Raw genomic sequence first — 18,327 nt, 5'->3', positions numbered from 1 at the left:
AGCTCCTGCAGTGTGCGGCAGGAGTGGGGAGCAGCTGGAGGCTCTTGGCTTTAAAGCTGCTCCTCAGGAGTTCAGCTCTGCCCACGGGAGCTGAAGCTCCCTCCAGGCACAGTGGCTGCTGTCAGCAGTCCGGATGAGGGAGAGGATAAAAAGTAGCAAGGAGGCTTGCCACACGGCATAACCCAAATTCATTGGAGGCAACTCCCAGGAGACAGGCCTCGAGCAGCTCCAGGGAACCTGTTATAAAGGGAGGTGTTACAATGGAGATGGCTTAACTGGGGACCAATAGAAATCTCTAAGGGAGGGATATGGACGAGGATAGACATTTCCTTGGGCCAATAGCCTCAAGGGGAGGAGGGAAAGGGATCACATACCCCAATGGGGCATCGAGGTTTAGGGGATTTCCAAAGGGGGAGGTATCTAGAGGCCTAGGGTTTCGGGGGATTGATGGGGACCATATAAGGGTAAATTGGGAGGTTTCAGATGATGGACACTGGACCTTCGGGAACAACAGGAGGGGTTTGGGTGATTGATAGGGAAAGAGCTAGAACAAGGGGAGGAGAACAACCATGTAGCACTGGAGGAGCGGCTTGGGTCTGGGGCAAACCAGCTGGGAATAGGAGTGGGGAAGGTAGGGATGAACCATTGGGGTACAGAAAGCTTATATAAAAATACAATAAAGGTATCACATCACCACACATTACATTTCTTGTTCCATCACTCTGTGATTAATGTGGGACAACTAATTTTTTTTCCTAACCTGTTTCTGTATTTGAAAAAAAAGACCCTGTTATTTAAGGACATGCGTTTCTCTCACAGTATCAGGTATTATCCTTCTCCTATTCATTAAGTCTTTGAAGACATCCAGTTCATGCCACAAAACATCTTCCTTGTTGCTGAGAGGGATTAATGAATATATAAATTCAGCAAAGTTATCACACTTGTTGCACAGGCCCTTTCAAGTACGCTAACTGATGGCAACAGTTTTAATTGTTAATATTTATTGTACCTTGATTAAGTAAGTCATTACAAGGTAAAGAGTCCCTCTGGCATTTTATTAACTAGAGCTGCTTGCAAGTGCAAGCACGCATACACTCACTCTCGGATTCTCTCGGTGTCTGCAGATTTCCAAATTGGGTTGCTCACATTAGTTCTTGCTGGATGACCAGGGCACTGTGGTATGGAGCCAACACACTTCCACACTCTTTCAAGGCACCGAGACCAGAGAATACTGGAACTACCCTTTCAGATGTTCCATCTTCTGACCTACAGTGGTCTGACTCTTAGTCTTAGCGCACGCTTTTTCTCAGTCCCAGGTAGGATGTTGCTGATGTGTGATACCAGCTGATTACTGCAGCTACTGGAGAAGATGTGAAGTCACACCACCACTTTGTTCAGCCAGACCCCATAGACCAGCTGTTCAATACCACAGACAAGAATCCGTGCACACATTCTGCAAACACAGTAACTGCTTCTTACTAAGAATGAAAATTCTTAACCACAGGGAGCTGGACGCGATGTATTCGTCTGCGTCCCTGTCATCTTGTGATATTCTTTGATTCTGTGATTCTTTACAGAGTCCTGAAACAGTGTTTCCTGACAAGGCCACCAATATCAATGGAGCAAGATCGGGTCCAAAATACAGCAATGAGAATCTCCAAGAACAACCTCTCTCCATCCTGACGCTATCTGCTAAGCCTCTCAGTTGGCCAGTTCTCAGCTTTTTTTAAACTAGTCTCCCACTTCTCCTCTAATCTAGATAACACTTCATCTTTTGTTCTCAGCTGCATGCTTCACACAGTAGCTTTCTCTGTGGATGAGGAATTCACCCATTCCTTATCTTCCCCCTGCTCACTGTGAATAATTTCTGAGTTGGTTGAATTGAATTTTTCCTGCTATCTTTTTCGTTTCTGGGGATCAGCTGTAGTTAATTTTTTTGCATTTGCACCAGTCCCAGGCAAACCTGGTGCAGTGGGTTCTGACTTCCCCTGATAACAAATCCCCCATACCAGTTCCTCCTTGCTGATAGGGACAGCTGATATCCTAGCTGTGGTACGGCATGCAAGACTGTAAAACCAGCTGAGCTTGCTGGCTTGTACCGTGATGCCCATCTAGTTTTTTAAAAAGATGCATCACATCAGTTGGAAAGCAATGCCCTAAGCTGCAGTTCGCCACATTCCTGTGCCTGCTGTGATTTATGTGGCAGTTCACTCCTACAGCCAAGAATGTGAACTTCAAATGGCAAAACCCCCACATTTAAAACACAGACTGTGCTGTGCAGCAGAAAGTACAATTCTTCCTGAAGTGTCCCTGCTGTGAGGGGTGTGTGGTGCCTAGAAAGTTAGGAAGAGAGAACAAGGAAGGAGGGCAAGGAGTGAGACTTCCAAACTGCTGTGAGTAGCAAAATAGGCTTGATATTTCTCAAAAGAAATTTTTGAAAAGTTTGTATGTTTTCTATTTAAGACTGTGGATTTTAACAGTCAATCCACTGGGTATTTGTTTGTTTGTCTTTTCATATAAGTTAAATGGATCTGTAATTTTTCAATATTAATCTATATTCTACAATATAAATTTTCCATAATGCCCTGATTTCCAAATGCAAATAAACACATACCAGACAGTCGATGCAAACGGTGATAACAATGCTGGAGCACTACTAGCTGCACTTTTTCTCCAACATTTATAGACCCAAAATCTGACATCTCTGAAAGATGGGCAGGAGGCACCCGATTCCCAGAGATGCTGGACTTCTCTGACTTTCCACCAAATCAACAGGACACTTAAGTTCATGTGATCTCCGAAAGTCAAGTCTGCCTCAAATTAGGTGTTGAACAATAGAAAAAGAAAAGCACTGTAAACCTCTCAAAATTTAACTATAAATGCTTTTGCAGTAGAAAACAGCTTAAGTCACTCTGCGTAAAAGCTGCCAAATGACCAAAATCAATCGACCAAAAAAAGAGAAAAATTTCCTTCTAGATAGCATTCAGCCATAGCACTTCTCAATTAACCTCTTCAAAACCCACCAACAAAACAAACAGTATCTTAATTTGCAAGCAGGAAGTTTTAATTTAGTAATATTCCTTTGAGCAAGATAGCCAGGGTGTGCAATACAGGACTTTCAACTTCCTAGATACTGCATCAGCCCTTTTCACACACTTGCTAAAAAGTTCCCTGTTGCTCCATGAGGTTCTTGGTGAACAGACACTGTTATCTGAGTGACACTGTCACCCAACACAGACGGGGTCTCTTAGGGATATTGGCAGAGTGACGATGGCACTAAACCAGAGGTACAACTAAAGCTTTGCTTTCCTAACAGGATGTTATGATTGACATAGAAGAGAATTTATTATTAGAATGGCACGGGATTTCTACAAGCAGAGTCAGCCTAGTACAGTCTGTAAGTAGCATGGTAGGGAATTTATAATACAATTTAACTTCTAATTTCTAATCCCTTGGACCCTCTGCAGATCAGGTCAGATCCCAATCCATGGTTGCGGGGACTGCCTGGGAAGGCATGGCAGGGCCTGGCAGCCAGGACCCACCCAGCCATCCCAGCCAGGTCAGCCCAGGGTATCAGACACCTCCCTGGGGACAACAAAGGCCAGCCTGGGACATGGGACCAGGGTGGAGCTGGCTTGGCCACTAGGTACTCTCACATCACATGACTTTGCACACGTATACCAAGGTACTAAGATGCGGATGATATGCCCAGACCTAAATCTGTGCCTAGCCTATATAAACCATGCCCAGGCAATATAAGGGCTAAGTAAAAGTTATTTCCTTTTTTTTTTTTTTTAATTAGGGAAGTGAAACTAAAAACCTACTTTATTTTCTATGATGTAACTTAGAAAATGCATGCTTCTGATGTTGCTGTAGGGCAGACAGGGGAATTAACTATTCTAATTGCTGCCACTGCTTAGGTATTCGGACTGGAGACTTTGACGTAGGCGATGATCAAAAGCAACGCCTGGTGGTATCAAAGGAGAGATTATCCTGTATTTCAGTCGGCTTCAGATGAAGACCATCTCTGTCTATTGATCTTCACGGTAACAAAATTTAAAGTAACAGACATCTAATGTCAGTTCAAATGAATGTTATTTAAATAACATCATTGTGTACAGCCAACTGCATCTGCTGCTAACAGAGCCATGGGTTAGCTAGGAAATTGCTAGTTCAATTCTCATCAAAATCTTGTGTCTGAAGTCACTGTCTTACCTCCTTCACATTACTTTGTTTAGATCCACTTCACATCACAGACCTGTGATTTAAAGCTCCATCTAGAAATCTAAGTCTTGTGCGGCCTCTACCATGGGATTCTCAGCAAGTAGAGCTGTTTGAAAACTCTTAAAACAGTATATTCAAAAGAAAATAAGAAAATACTTTTTTTTCTTTTTTTGTGAGGCCAATTTTTCTGATTTTTCTCCTCCTGCTCCAAGAGTGATCTGCAAAACTGAGATGTTTTAGTTAGGATTGAAAATATTTTAGATAGAATATGAATTTCTAAATAGACTATTGGTGCCTCTTTTGAGAAGCTTCCTACTCATTCTTCACCTTCATAAATGCTCAACCGCCTCGTAAAGCTGTCCTAAAAAGTGCAACCTTTTTGTGATGATGAATATAAATGAGAACAGGTTTGCCCCTTTTTCCAAAAATATCCTAAACCGCCCTCCTATTCAAACAGGTTGCTACTCCTGGATCTTACATACGGATCCACAATTCGGATACAGAAAGTAAGAAGTTCATTTTCCTTCATTAATTTCTTCTATATAGGTGTAAATAAAGATACTGAATATTTTCACTATCTGTTATTGAGTCTATCATTTGAAGGTGTATCTCTGTTAACAAAATACTACTTTGATCGAAAAAAGTGGGGGCACTTGTAAAGATAACTGGTCTTTTTGTAGACTGTGACCATGAGGTAACCTCAGTAACCTTTTTCTGCAGGCCGCTGATGACTGCGATAGTTAAATGTGTTCTGTGCTCCAGAAAATTTCTGCAACATAGGTATTATTTTAGTCAAAGTATTTCAGTGAAACGGTATTCTAACAGCAAATTACATTCTGGATAAATAAATCTCCCTGGGAAGCACATCAGTTCCACGCAGTTCCAGTTTCAGCAGAGACAAGCACATGAATCACAGGTATGAAATCCTTCTGCCTTCAGTCTATCCCTCAGGCTCACAAGACATGGGATCCCTGCAGTTTTCATGCTGCCTTTGTAACATGTTCTAGACACAGGAAGATCTGTTAGCACAGGATCATTGCACTCTCCCTCCTGGCCTCTGTCATTTGCTCACCCTGGAAACTACAGTTTCTCAATTTAGGAGTGAGGAGTAGTGGAGACAACTGTGGGAAGAACTGGGGTATATTTGACCCTGTTGGGAATCATGCTCTTTCCAGCCTTCATTCTGGAGACATTGCCAAACTCTGTGCATGCCTTGAGCTGCACTGAAGGCTTGCAGTTTTCCCCTGGAAGTTCAACAGCCCAAGCTCTGGACTGCTGCAAGTGAGGACCTGAGAGAGGTTGTTTTACAAGGACAGAACTGATCGAAAGGCTTTTTTTCCTTGATGTCTCAAAAAGAAATTAAAATGGCAGTGAATAAGGGAAGTGGAAAGACAGATAAATAAGAAATGATCTGTCAGTAGATGATAGGAGAGGTTACAGAAATGGGGCAGAGGCAATCACCCACATCGAGCCCACATCAGCAGCCAGAGTTCTGGGGAACTACCAGTGTATACAGTAGTGTGCAGTAAAGCAAGAGATGCCCATTTTCACTGCAGTTCATTTATTAAACAAGTATTGCTCCTTATAATTTGACATTAGTCTTACTTCCCTAAGTGTGTGTAAATACATAACTTACTTGATGGGATCACTAATAATCATAGCAGCCAACAGCTATCTGGTTACAAATTTACTATGATGCTTAAAACCCCCACATACTGCAATACCTTTTACTTTTTGTAGTCAAGGAACTGAAAAGAGAAATAAATCTTCTGCTCTTTCATTAACTTGATCTTAAAGAATAGTATTAGCTCACCAGTAATCCTTGCATCATATTTCAAGAGCTAACAAGCCTTACAACGCTTAAAATCTGTAAAATATCCCAAACAAACAAAACCCAAAAAGACGACCTATTTTGCAGTCAAATCTGACACTATCTAACACAGTATGTAATAGATAATATTGTTTCATAAACTTCCTTTGCAGTTCTTTTTCTCTTCGATCTGACATCTTTTGTGGAATATAGGAGTGTTTGCGAGAGAGGAAATATCCCTCAAACTAAAAAGTCAGCAAAACCTGCTACATAATAGAAGTGCCTCCAGGGAGGGTAAAATAAGGATGCCTAATTGTATTTAAACACGCAGATGTGTTTTTGCACAAAACTGTGCTGCCTCTTAATTCTTCTTATTAAAAAAAATACATGGGCATTTAGCTATATGTTAATAGAAGGAAATAATTCTTATTCCAGGAGTTATTTGTTTTGAGTAAACATTAGAAGGTATTTCTGAGGCCAATCACAAAAACTGAATTTTTAAAGACTTACAGCTTGTTAATTCTAATAAGAAAATCCACAGCTAGTCATTTTTATTAAGAGAATACGTATAAAGAGTCTATATAAACCTCCATGTCTAAGAGCTTGGGCAAGCACAATTCTGTCTTTGCTCATGTTTCTTCATATGCTGAAGTGCAGACTGCAGTTCAGTCTTTAGCAGGAGGGCTGCAGCAGGCAATGCATGGGTGACTACATGCTCCCATTTTTTCACCCTCTGATAGCATCAGGGAGTCAAAAAAGCAGTGAGAGAAGCAAGGCATGTATGAAGAACTTTGTTATGCAGGATGCACTCAGGCTTCACCCCACTCTTAGCCGTATAAATGGACGCTAACCCAACAGACAGTTACCTCTGTGCCCTGCTGTATTTACAGGATTGCAAATTGAGAGCAGAACTGGGCTTGAGGAGTCATTTTTCAGGATCATGGGGGTTTCTTCTGTAGGAAGGCAAGATGATGCTGTTAAGAGGCAGAAACTGGTAACAGGTCTGGGTTCATAATTAAAGATTTCTGATGTGACTCCTTCAAATGAGCTATGAGCTCTCCTTTATTACTGTTGATACCAAAGATGGTAAGAGGAATCCTCCTCTTAGTCAGCTGTTTAATTTTCCGTAATAACTGTGATGTGCTCTGAGGTGACAGAGCACATCAAATGTGCTCTGAATGTCACAGGAGCAGCTATGAGGAGCTAGCATTATGTACTTTGGTTGAAGATGCATTGGCAGATACCTGAACTGGAAAACTGAAAAAAAATTTAAAATAACCTTATAATAGATTGATTGTTCAGCTCCAGTGCGACCTCTCAGTGCAGAATTACGCTGAAGTGAGCCTTGCACACAGCTTTGGTAGACGTCTTTTAAGAGCTATTTTTCAGCCAGCTCCATCAGACAGTGGGTGTTTATTTTCTATTCATTTAATTCTCCAGTTCACAACTGAGGAGTAGTTTGTTCTTCTTCAAAGTACTCTCCCTCTGACTTAATGATGTTTCTAAAGCAGCAGCCTTCAATACCGAGCCCTGTGTCATGCCCAAGAGGTTTGGGTTTCGTTTCTATCTCATGTCAAAGGACAGCAGGAGAAGACGATCCAAAATCGAGGGCGAGTAGCACTGTACAGCATGAGGAGGCTGAGGGCCGAGATGACCCTCGCCACAGCTACGTTCAATGCCATTCAATTAGATCACGTAATTTATGACCAGACAGGGTACCAGTGCCACTTTTTGGTCACCGCCATGCACAGGCCTCGGCACATGGGCGGGCTTCAACACCCAACGGGGGGGGAAAGACCCGATTTCCTTCCGTTCGGGGCCGATTCCGGCTGTGGATACCCCACGCACGCCCGGCCCCGCCCTGCCGCCAGCGTCGCCCCCCGGGCCCGGGAGCAGCGCCCGCCGATCCGTGCCGGTGTCGCGGCGCTGTCGGGGCCGTGTGGCGGCGCTGTCGGGGCCATGTCGCGACACAGGCGGGTCGCGCGGCGGCAGCCCGGCGGGGCCGCGGGGGGCGCCCGGGCCGAGGCCCTCAGGGAGCTCGGCGTGGACGAGGAGGTGGAGATGGCGGTGCAGCTCGCCCTGGAGCGGTTCCGGAGCGGGGACGAGGCGGGTGCGCGGCCCGGCCCGGGGCGACCCTGCGGGTGTCGGGAGGGCGCTGGCAGCGGGTCAGGGAGGGGATCCTGCCCCCCTGCCCTGCCCTAGTGAGGCACAGCTGGGGTGCTGTGTCCAGCTCTGGGCTCCTCAGCACAGAGACAGGGAGCACGGTCAGGGTCCAGCAAAGGCCACAGACGAGATGAGATGAGATGAGATGAGATGAGATGAGATGAGATGAGATGAGATGAGATGAGATGAGATGAGATGAGATATGAGATGATGAGAGGTCTGGAGCATCTCTTCTGTGAGGAGAGTTGTGGGACCTGGACCTGTTTAGCCTAGAGAAGACTGAGTGTAAATACGTATAAATATACGTATTGATACGAATGCGTATAGATATCTCCAAGATGAGTCCCAGGAGTGTGGTGCCAGACTTTCTGGTGACAGAACAAGGAGCAGTGGCCATAAACTAAAACCCAGGAAGTTGCACCTCAGCATGAGAAAGACCTTTTAGCCGTGAGGGTGGCAGAGAACTGGAACAGCTGCCCAGGGAGGATGTGGAGTCTCCCCCTCTGGAGACATCCCAAACCCACCTGGGCGTGCTCCTGTGTCACCTGCTCCAGGTGACTCTGCCTTGGCAGGGGGTTGCTCTGGGTGATCTCCGGAGGTCCCTTCCAATCCTAACAATTCTTTGATTCTGTAACACCAAGATAACATGTCAAGAATGCCTGTTGCATTGTTACTGGTTTTTTACTATTATTTATCATTCTAGAGATGGAATTTCCTTCTAGTTTCACTAGTACTGAAAGCACGTTTGTTCACCGGCTCTGTCAGTCTCTTGGACTGGTGTCTAAAAGCAAAGGGTAAGTTGGGGTACAATTTTCATTTCTTGGGTGCAGATGAATGGAGTTTCATGACTGATGATAGAGTGATTGATGTTTCCAACATAGCCAACTCTGCTGCAAGGAATAGTATTAAAGAAAAAAGTGTAAAAGTAGGCATAGAAATAAGTATCTTTGTTTGTTTGGAAGAACTTGTGGCATGCTTTTTGAGATGGCTTGCTTTTATACTTCATGGGTTTCACGTGTCCATAAAAGAGGCTTCTCACCATGATCTCTGCTTTTTTAAAAGGTTTTGCATAGAACCTCATACCTTGACAGATAAAAGTTTAACCTAGACTAGGTCACTTATTCCTACGATATGTTTTCTTTTCCCTCCGACAGAAAAGGAGCAAATCGATACCTGACTGTAAGGAAGAAGGATGTCTCAGAACTGACACACGCAGTCATGGCTTGCGACTTGGCTCTCCGTACGAAACACGCCGTTCGGAGCCTCATTCAGAGCTTTCCCGTCACAAACAAGGAACGCACGGAACTCTTGCCAAGGACAGAGCGAGGAAGTGCCCGTGCTATTGAATCTGGTATGTTCAGCGTGTCTTCGGATTTGGACTTGTCCGTCAACACCACTCGGAAAAACAACGTACGACCCGAGTACAAAACAAACCCCTTTCTGTTCTGTCCCCTTGCCTGCCCTACCATACACCTTTAAACAAACACATGGATTTTCTTTACTTTCAAGGTCTTTTATAACTGGTGTTGTGAGGAACTTGGGCAGTCGTATCACACACATTGCAATGTCTACCTTGTGCTGAGTTAATTTAGGATCTTTGAGCCAGTTCCAGCCAAATCTTTTCGGAAGCACATTTGTGAAATGTGGCTTCATACGAGTTCCATGAGGTGGGATTGAAGAGTCAGGTCTTACCGTGATGCCGTGTGAGAACACCCTTACGAAAGAATGAGGTTGGCTGTGCTGCTTACAGAAATTCACGTGCTTGACAAAGCAAGAAGTTTAGTTTTTGTTTCTTGATCTCTACAAAATAGATGTGATCCTTAAGACACTACTGTCCAGACTTCTTGATTTCTAGGATATGAAGGAGTTCACTGAAGACAAACATCTGATAAAATGTTGGGGTTTTTCTGAAAGCAACGCTTTTATCTAGATTACTGCTTTAACAGCTGTGAGTGGAAGAGCTATACTGTGTTTCTGTGTGCAGAGGTGGCTGTAGTGAAGAGAAAACACTTGTACCAATATGCCTTGTTTAATTAAATATTTCTGATATGTGGTGTCTGTTCTTAAAGTGCTTCCTTTGCTGCTTTTTTCAGTTGTTTCAGTTGTTTAATAGGATTGTTTAATGAACAGAGGGCAGCTATAATAAAAGTACTGAAACACAATGTCTTAGAAATGTAAGGGGTAAGCTAATGAAGAGTCTAACCTTTCTCTTTCTCTGCTTTTCAAGCATGTATTTTTAGTTCTCCTAATCTTTTAGTCTGTGTTTGTCTTGGTACAACAGAGCTTGTAATTTAGCATGTGAATCTGTTAATGACGTTAAATATGTATAATTGAGTTTGCAGCAAGCTTTTCATTCTTCTGGAAAATAATGATCAAGGAATTACAGAGTAGCATTTGCAGTGCTGGGTTTGAAGCAGCTCCCTCAGAAGATGTGCACGTTTTTTGGCTACTTACGCACTGCTTTCTAACACACCACGCTGCTGCAGGACCCCCGATACGGCGCGCTTGGATTAGTACGATTTGGGGCAAATGCATGGAATAGCTTAAAGGTTGAACTCTGTGAGCGTGTATTTCTAGGGAAACTGCAGATGTGAAACGTGCATGCAGATACGAAGGCCACCAAAATACACCAGGCTGGTTTTCTCCGGTTTAGTTTCTCTTTCTCCTTTTGCTCTTTGTGGGCTTTTTTGGCATGGAGCAATGCTCTGGGAGAGTCTGGTTGTGTTTGAAATACCTATGAAAGTAATAACTGTTCTGAAAAATGCCTATTTCAAGCACCGTAACAGGACGTGTTGCTATGAGTCTGACTTCTAAATGTGTGCCGGGTTTGTCACTTTACCCACAGGGGTGCAGAAAAAAGCAGGCAGGTTAATTGTTAAGTATAATTTTTGAGCAGTATTTTAGTGACCTTCCTCTGTGTCTGTATAAGTAAATTCTTAATTTCTCTTCACAGAAAACAAAGAATTGAACAAGACAAACGGTCCACTTAATGACGGTATCCCCCAGGTCCCAGTGAAAAGAGGGGAATCAGAGTTCGATTCCTTCAGGCAATCACTACCAGTTCTTGAAAAACAGGAAGAAATTGTCCAAACAATAAAGGACAATAAAATTGTTTTGATTATAGGAGAGACGGGATCGGGAAAAACTACTCAAGTATGTTTCCTCAATGAAATGAAAAAGATAACAGTATTTATACTAAACTAATGCCAATTTTGTAATATTTGTGGTAAGGGATATTTCTATGCTATTTTAAGGCTTTTGTTTTCCTGTATGATTGAAAATCTTGTGTTCCAGTTCACTTTCTAGCTTTTGAAATACTAAGCCAGCAGATAGGTACTAAAAGCATAAATGGTTCCTCACAGTTTTCTGATAGATATAATTTTTTCATTAAAATATTACAAATTATTGTGGGGAAAGTAGCTGTGATGTTTGTATAACCCTTTTTCTTCTAAGGCTAGTTCTGTTCTTAGTACACAGAGTAATATATTTTTTGTGTTAAAATGAGAGATTATCTGCAGGGCTTTTTTTCCTATAGATCTCTCTGAAGCAGGAGAGAGACACTTCAACTTTTTTTAAAAAAAAACCCTAAACAGGTTATACTTTGAAATTTATTTTATGCCCATTCAGGTGTATTTGCAGTGATAATCCTATTGAAAAGTCTGTTGCAACGTGTAGTACTGAGATGCAGTTAAATTGTTTCCCTGTGCTGAGAAAGCTGTGACTTTCTCAAAAAGTAAATTTGAACCACTTCTTTCCAGATCCCTCAGTTTATCCTTGATGACTGCTACAAGAATGGAGCTCCCTGTCGTGTGTTTTGCACTCAGCCGAGACGTTTAGCAGCTGTTGCTGTGGCTGAAAGGGTGGCAGCAGAAAGGAGAGAGAAGATTGGCCAGACAATTGGTTACCAGCTCCGGTTGGAAAGCAGGTACTAATGGTGCTTCTAAGTGTCAGTTGATCTCGTGCTGGTATCGTGAATCTTGTGTACCTTTAAACTGCAGTATATTTGGGATGCAGCCCCATAAATCATAGGTGGGGTATGTTATTGCAGGGAAGGAAGACTTAGGAGTGAAAAGGACGGCTTTCTTCCTGTATTTTGCCGTTTCATGTAGTAGCTTGTCATATTGAACTGAATTTCAAGTGCTTTCTATTGGTTTCTTCTAGGGAGAGTGTGCATGTAAATCCTTGTCTGATTTTCAGATCAAGTCTACACTTTCCTCTCTTCATTTTTTTTCCCCTCTCTACTTTTGACATGTGTGGATCCCAAAGTTCTGCAAGCTTTGAAGGTAGGTAGGAAGACCAGCATGCTGTAACAAACATATATAGTGTGAGTTGGTATGGGTCATAAAAGGGAGAACAACAAAATTGGAAAGTGACTGATGAAGCTGAGCATTATTTACCAGTCCAGTTTGGGTTAAGTTTACTGTGCTTCAGCTTTCAAAACATGAAGTGATGTCAAAGTAGAGCTTTCAGTCACTTGATGAATTTGTCTGTGGAGCAGAGTGTGAATGGGTTTTTACATCTTTGCACTGTGTAGCCAGTGACATTTCAGGGAAGGGGCGACGGCTGGGATATGAGTGACCAGAAGGTGGCAAAAGGTTGTGTTGCTTGAATGAACGAAGATAACACACGGCGGAGGAAAATGAAAGTGCTTGAACAACAAAGCCAAGACAAGAATTGGAATGTGCATGGGAAAGCTCACGAGGCTATTAAGGGATTAGAAGAGCTAGTGAAGATGTATCACAAATAAGCTGAATGATTAATGTCTGGAATACTGGATACTGTGCTGGCAGAAGAAGAGCAAAGTCAGATGAAAATGGAAGAAAATCCATCTTGAGAAGAATCAATGCATTTGCTCTGGAGAAACACTGAAGGGGAGAGATGACAATATTTCCAGCTGTGCACAGAAAAGATCTGGAGTGGAGGTGTTTAGGGGTGCTTATAGTAAGGAAGAAGTCTTAATTTTTAAAGTTTTCTTAATGGTCTTCTATAAAGAGCTGTGGAGGACAGTACAAAGGAGCTTTTTGGTTCCTTTGGGATGGCAGCACCAGCGAAAGTAGTGACAATTGCTGTTTTTACTGGGGCAGCTGACTCTGCCCCAGGTGTAGAATAGTTACACTTCAGTATTTTGACTTCCTGAAAAACCAAAGGATCAGCTGATTGCTTTGTGATTTAGTCAGCTGTAGTGTATTAGGTTCACGTGACAAGGCTTTGGGAGCTGTGGGGCGGCTTTCTGTGAGAAGATGCCAGAAGCCTTCCCCGTGTGTGACAGAGACAGTGCCAGCCAGGACGGACCTGCCTCTGGCCAAGGCTGAGCCCATCTGTGATGGTGGTAGTGCCTCTGGGACAGCAGGGAATGGGGGAGAAAAACCTGCACAACAGAGGCCGCAGTCCAAGGAGAGCAGTGAGCGCATGTGAGAGGAGCACCTCTGCAGATGGGAAGGTCAGTGCGGGAGGGGAGAAGGTGCTCCAGGTGCCAGAGCAGCCCGGGGTGCAGCCCATGGTGAGGCAGCTGTGCTCCTGCAGCCCATGGAGGTGCATGGTGCAGCGGGGATCCCCCTGCAGCCCGTGCAGGACTCCGTGTTGCAGCAGGTGGGTGCTCGAAAGAGGCCGTGATCCTCTGGGAAGCCTATGTTGGAGCAGGCTCCTGGCAGGACCTGTGGCCCTGTGGAGAGAGCCCCCAGTTTGCTGTCAGGATTGTGACCCTGTGGGGGTCCCACGCTGGAGCAGGCTGTTCCTGAGGGACTGCACCCTGTGGAAAGGGACCTGTGCTGGAGCAGGTCCCTTTTATGAAGACCTGCAGCCCATGGGAAGGACTCATGCCGGAGAAGCTCATGGAGGACTGTTGCCCATGGGAGAGACCCATGTTCTCCTTATCCTGGTCCTGACCCTGTGAGTCTTCCATTGTATTTCCTCTCCCCTGCCCAGCTCAGGAGAGGAGGGATAGAGTGGCTTGGGTGGCACCTGGCATCCAGCCAGGCTCATCCCACCATGTGTAGGCAAATACAAAGGCTATATCCAAGCATATGCTGAGGAGTTGGAACCTGGTTTTCCACATGGGATTTTCTAGTAAATTGAATGACATGGAGAATGACTGTTTCTCATGGTTCTGTTTAACTTTCTTACTTACTAAAATTTGAATCTGATGTTTCCAATTAATCCATTGTTGAAAGTTAGGAGCGCAAGCACTAAGAGTTGTTAGGAAATGTCTGGGAATAGGCACAGTTTGAAAACAAGTGGTATGCAGGAGTTCTTTGGTGAGAGAACTGTAATGCCTCTTCTGGTCAGCAGCTGCTTTAATTTTTGAGCCATGGAAAGCTGCTAGCAGCCTTTAAGTGGTGCAAAACCCCTGAGTCGTCTCTGTGCTCTGTTCCATAGGGTTTCTCCAAAGACACTGGTAACATTCTGCACTAATGACATGCTCCTTCGCACACTGATGGCAGGAGACAGCACCCTCTCCACTGTGACGCATGTGATTGTGGTGAGCATCCTGTGGTCTTTCATGTGTTGCTTGTTAATTGGAAAATGAGGTCCTCGTTTGTTTTATTCAAATTTGCTGAGCGTTTTCGGTGGTTTTGTTTGGTGGAATCTGAATTGACTTTAAAGACTTTCTGAGTCCTTAGTGTAGCGTGCATGTTTTGTGCGCTTTGGTGCTTTTCTGTGTGTTTGCTTGTGTTTTTCCCTGGAAAAACGTCTTATTTTATGTTCATGCCAATAATTAGGTGTGGAATCAGGAGGAGTTGAGGAGGACAGAAGTGTAAATTTTTCTGAAATTCCTCTGTCGGCAGAAAAGCCTTAGGGAGGCTTAGATGTGGTTCGATATGATTGTGTCAGAATTTCTGATATCGTGTATTTGTTTCAGCAATACCAGGTTTTCAGTCCTTTTGTTTGCCCAGTGTTTCCAAGATAATGTGCAATCTAATTGCTAGCAAATTGTTCAGGAGCGTTCATTTGTGATTGTGTTAATATTCCTATTGTGGAATTCCGTAAGTAAGGGGAACCAGAATGTTGATGGCAAGATTTAAGTATTCCACTACTGAAGACAAAAAAGTCACGGTAAGTTGAGGTGCCTACCTGTTTATCAGAGTTAAAAAAGCGTAAGAGTGGTCTATTAATTCTTGATGTCAGCCTACAAACCTTGTATTTGAGTCCTTGTTTCATTCATTCATAATACAAAACAAAACAGAAGAATGACAAAGATGATTAACCAGTTACGTCCTTAATTTATAGGCTTTGTGTATGACTTGTCTAAGCAATGTCTTTTTTTCTGATTATGTGGTGTCATACATTTCTTTAAATGCTCATCAGTTGTGAAGTGAGAATTTATTAAAATAAGATTTGTAGGATTTGTGGTTTGTGACCTTTTCTTGACATTTGGCTTCCAATACAAAATTAGAGAGGTTTCAGACATTAACTTTGGCCTCTGATTAAGGTGTGTGTGGCTTGTGCGTTGCAGTGCGCTCTGCTCTGATAAAAACTTTTTGAAACTTTTTTTTTGCTTGTGGATAGTTTAAAAAAAACCCCTTACCTTAAGCTAGATTTACACATTTTAAGGCCTCTGTATGTACCACCAAATCATGTCTTTTAGTTTTTAAAAAAAAGGGTTGTATTTGTCAGAAGTTATGATCTTGAATCTGTGATGTTTGTTTATCTCTTGGTTTTTTTCCTTTTATTACAGGATGAAGTACATGAGAGGGATAGGTTCAGCGACTTCTTGCTAATAAAACTGAGAGATGTGCTGCAAAACCAGAATAATTTAAAACTAATTATTTCTAGTGCTGCTCTAGATGCAAATCTTTTTATTAGGTATTTTGGAAGCTGCCCAGTAATACACAGTAAGTACTTCTCGTAACTCTTAAATCTGAGTATACCTGCCCCAGACGCACGGATTTCAGTGAACTGTAGCAAACTACTCTGAGTAAAGGCACGTGGTGAATACACTGAGAATTACAGCAGTGCCTGTTCTTTGTGTCTTCAGGTTTCTTGTTTCTTAACTATTTGCGCCTACTTCAGAGGGAAGTGTTTTTATCGCTGGGAGTTCTGTAAATGCAGGAATGTCCTGGCCCTCTCCACGTTTAATTCAAGAAGTAGGAAAAGGTTATTGAAGTGCTGTCTCCATGCTGGTACAGGACTTAGGAGCTACATTAGTGTGATGCATATTAATACATTGCAGCAGATTCTAATTCTTCAGATCTCATAAAGGTTGTTACTGGATAAGTCGCAGATAACTGTACCTGTTCAGTTGAGAAATACAGGAGGCCTAGGCAGGTTTGGTTTCATGCTTCAATCACATGATTCTTTGTTTTAAAGGAAATTAGTAGCTGTTCCTCTGGGTAAATACTCAGAAAAGACATCCAGTTTCTGTTAGTTTATGGTCAGCCTCGGTTACCTGCAGTTAGATGACTTTCAGATGCAAAGAAAAGTTCCCATTATTGCTGCTTTAATTTCATTTGACTGATCTTTAGGAGAGGCAAAATACAGATGTGTGGGAGATGGGTGTCGCGATAGAGGGGAAACCCAGACGCTCAATATGAGTGATCAGCAGGAATCCGATTTATTGATTGTACCAGAACTCCTTATATACTAACAATAATAGGCTTTATGCATATTCGTAACGGCGCATTCTAAGTGGTTCACGTCGACTAAGCTGATTCTAAACCCCTCCTTAGACCCCCTCTCGTGGTCAGCAGTTCTGCCATTTTCCCTGGCCTTCTAACCACAGATGTCCATTGTTTTGCTGCCAAAACCTAACCTTGCTGGCTCTGCAAATAAACCCACAGTTCAGCAGTAAGGCTCAATGGTGGTTCAGTTACTGAGCAAGATACATGTAATATTCTGTAACTTCAGTTGTTACACAGGATGTGTGGTGCATTGTCTTATGAGACCTTGCTCAGCTAGCTGCAAGGGTCTATGTGCCCGTTCTCACGTAGCCAGCTTCTCAGATCAGTAAGCTGCAAAGAATCTGTATATCTCGACTCTATATGTCCCTTTTCACGTAACCAACCTCTCACAGATGGGGGGTTTGCGTGGGCTTGTTTTGTTTTTCCCACCCTCCTGGCTTGCAGGTTTTCTGCATGGGTGACCTCCTCTGGCAGCTTGCAGTCCTCTTCCTTTTTCAACAATGATGTCCAAGTTTATTGTCTTTTCAACAGTAGCTTTTAGGAGAAATGCTTTATTTGACAATCAGGTAGACTCTCTGCATGTCAGCCTGTTTTTTTAAAAATCTCAACAGTTCTAGGAAATGGGTGGCATCAGTTATTGGTTTGTTTTAGCAAATGTTCGTGACAAGGAAACCTCGTTGGTTTTTTACAGATAGAAGTGTTTCTTTCTAGTGCCCAGTCCTGAACTTCTGCCTAGTAAAATAAGGCTTGTAACTTGTTTGAGACAGGAATCTGTCTCAATTACACATGATTTCATGTTCTCTGAATTTTTTTTTGCAAGGGAGAGCCTCAGCTGTGATTGCTGTGTGGCTTTCCAGTTTCCTCTTCTTGCAGCTTCCTATTCTTTTAGATGAGAGTATATTTGTTTTGGAAATTCTGCTGAGAGTCGCTCCAGTTTACCACAGTGGTTATGCTGGTTGTGTAGCAGGCCAGTAGCAATTGGAAAGATGTTTTTTCCTTTTTTGTTTTTGAGAATTTAAGAATTAAAAGAAGCAGCTTTAGACTTCTGTCTGTTAATGTAATGAAAAAGGTTTGCTTCTCCTTCAGCAATATGGCTGACAAAATCCTGACCACAGAAACCAACATTTTGTAGTTGTGGATTGCTGTAGTACACAGAGTTTGTGATGGGTGTTGGAAGGCTTCCTCTATGACAGCTTCTCGAAGTATGTGAACTGTAGATGGTTCTTTCTGAAGGAAAATCCTGAGTGATCTAAAGTCATCTTAAGGGACCAGAAATCAAAATGTTGAGATTTGAATTCTTCATGTGAAAAGCATCCTTTAATGTTCACAGATAAGGTCTAGAAAAGAGTCATGTTGAAAAAGAAGTAAGGATAAATTATTAGGAGGTAAAGACCACTGGGATGTCTCATCTGTCCAGAAGTATTCAGTAAAGAAAGCCCAGCTTTGCTGAATCAGTTGAGGACGCTGAGAAAAGTCTTATCTCCTCACACACTTCTCATGAGAGAAAGTAGT

General features: G+C 42.9%; 1 pseudogene across 1 annotated transcript in view; it reads left to right on the top strand.

Annotated features, from left to right (window-relative positions):
* Positions 1–8,083: 8,083 nt before the first annotated feature.
* Positions 8,084–18,327, top strand: part of LOC309585000 (3'-5' RNA helicase YTHDC2-like) — a 29,093-nt pseudogene continuing 18,849 nt past the window's right edge. Inside the window, exons 1-7 of the transcript in view lie at positions 8,084–8,144; positions 8,901–8,991; positions 9,352–9,548; positions 11,151–11,350; positions 11,956–12,122; positions 14,573–14,675; positions 15,873–16,029. The product of the transcript in view is annotated as a 3'-5' RNA helicase YTHDC2-like (transcript). The remainder of the gene's footprint in view (positions 8,145–8,900; positions 8,992–9,351; positions 9,549–11,150; positions 11,351–11,955; positions 12,123–14,572; positions 14,676–15,872; positions 16,030–18,327) is intronic.

Source organism: Coloeus monedula (genome assembly GCF_965178545.1).
Source record: "Coloeus monedula genome assembly, chromosome: Z".
Lineage (NCBI taxonomy): Eukaryota > Metazoa > Chordata > Aves > Passeriformes > Corvidae > Coloeus > Coloeus monedula.
Note: the sequence above shows the minus strand (reverse complement) of the source record. Positions and strands in the feature narration are given on the sequence as shown.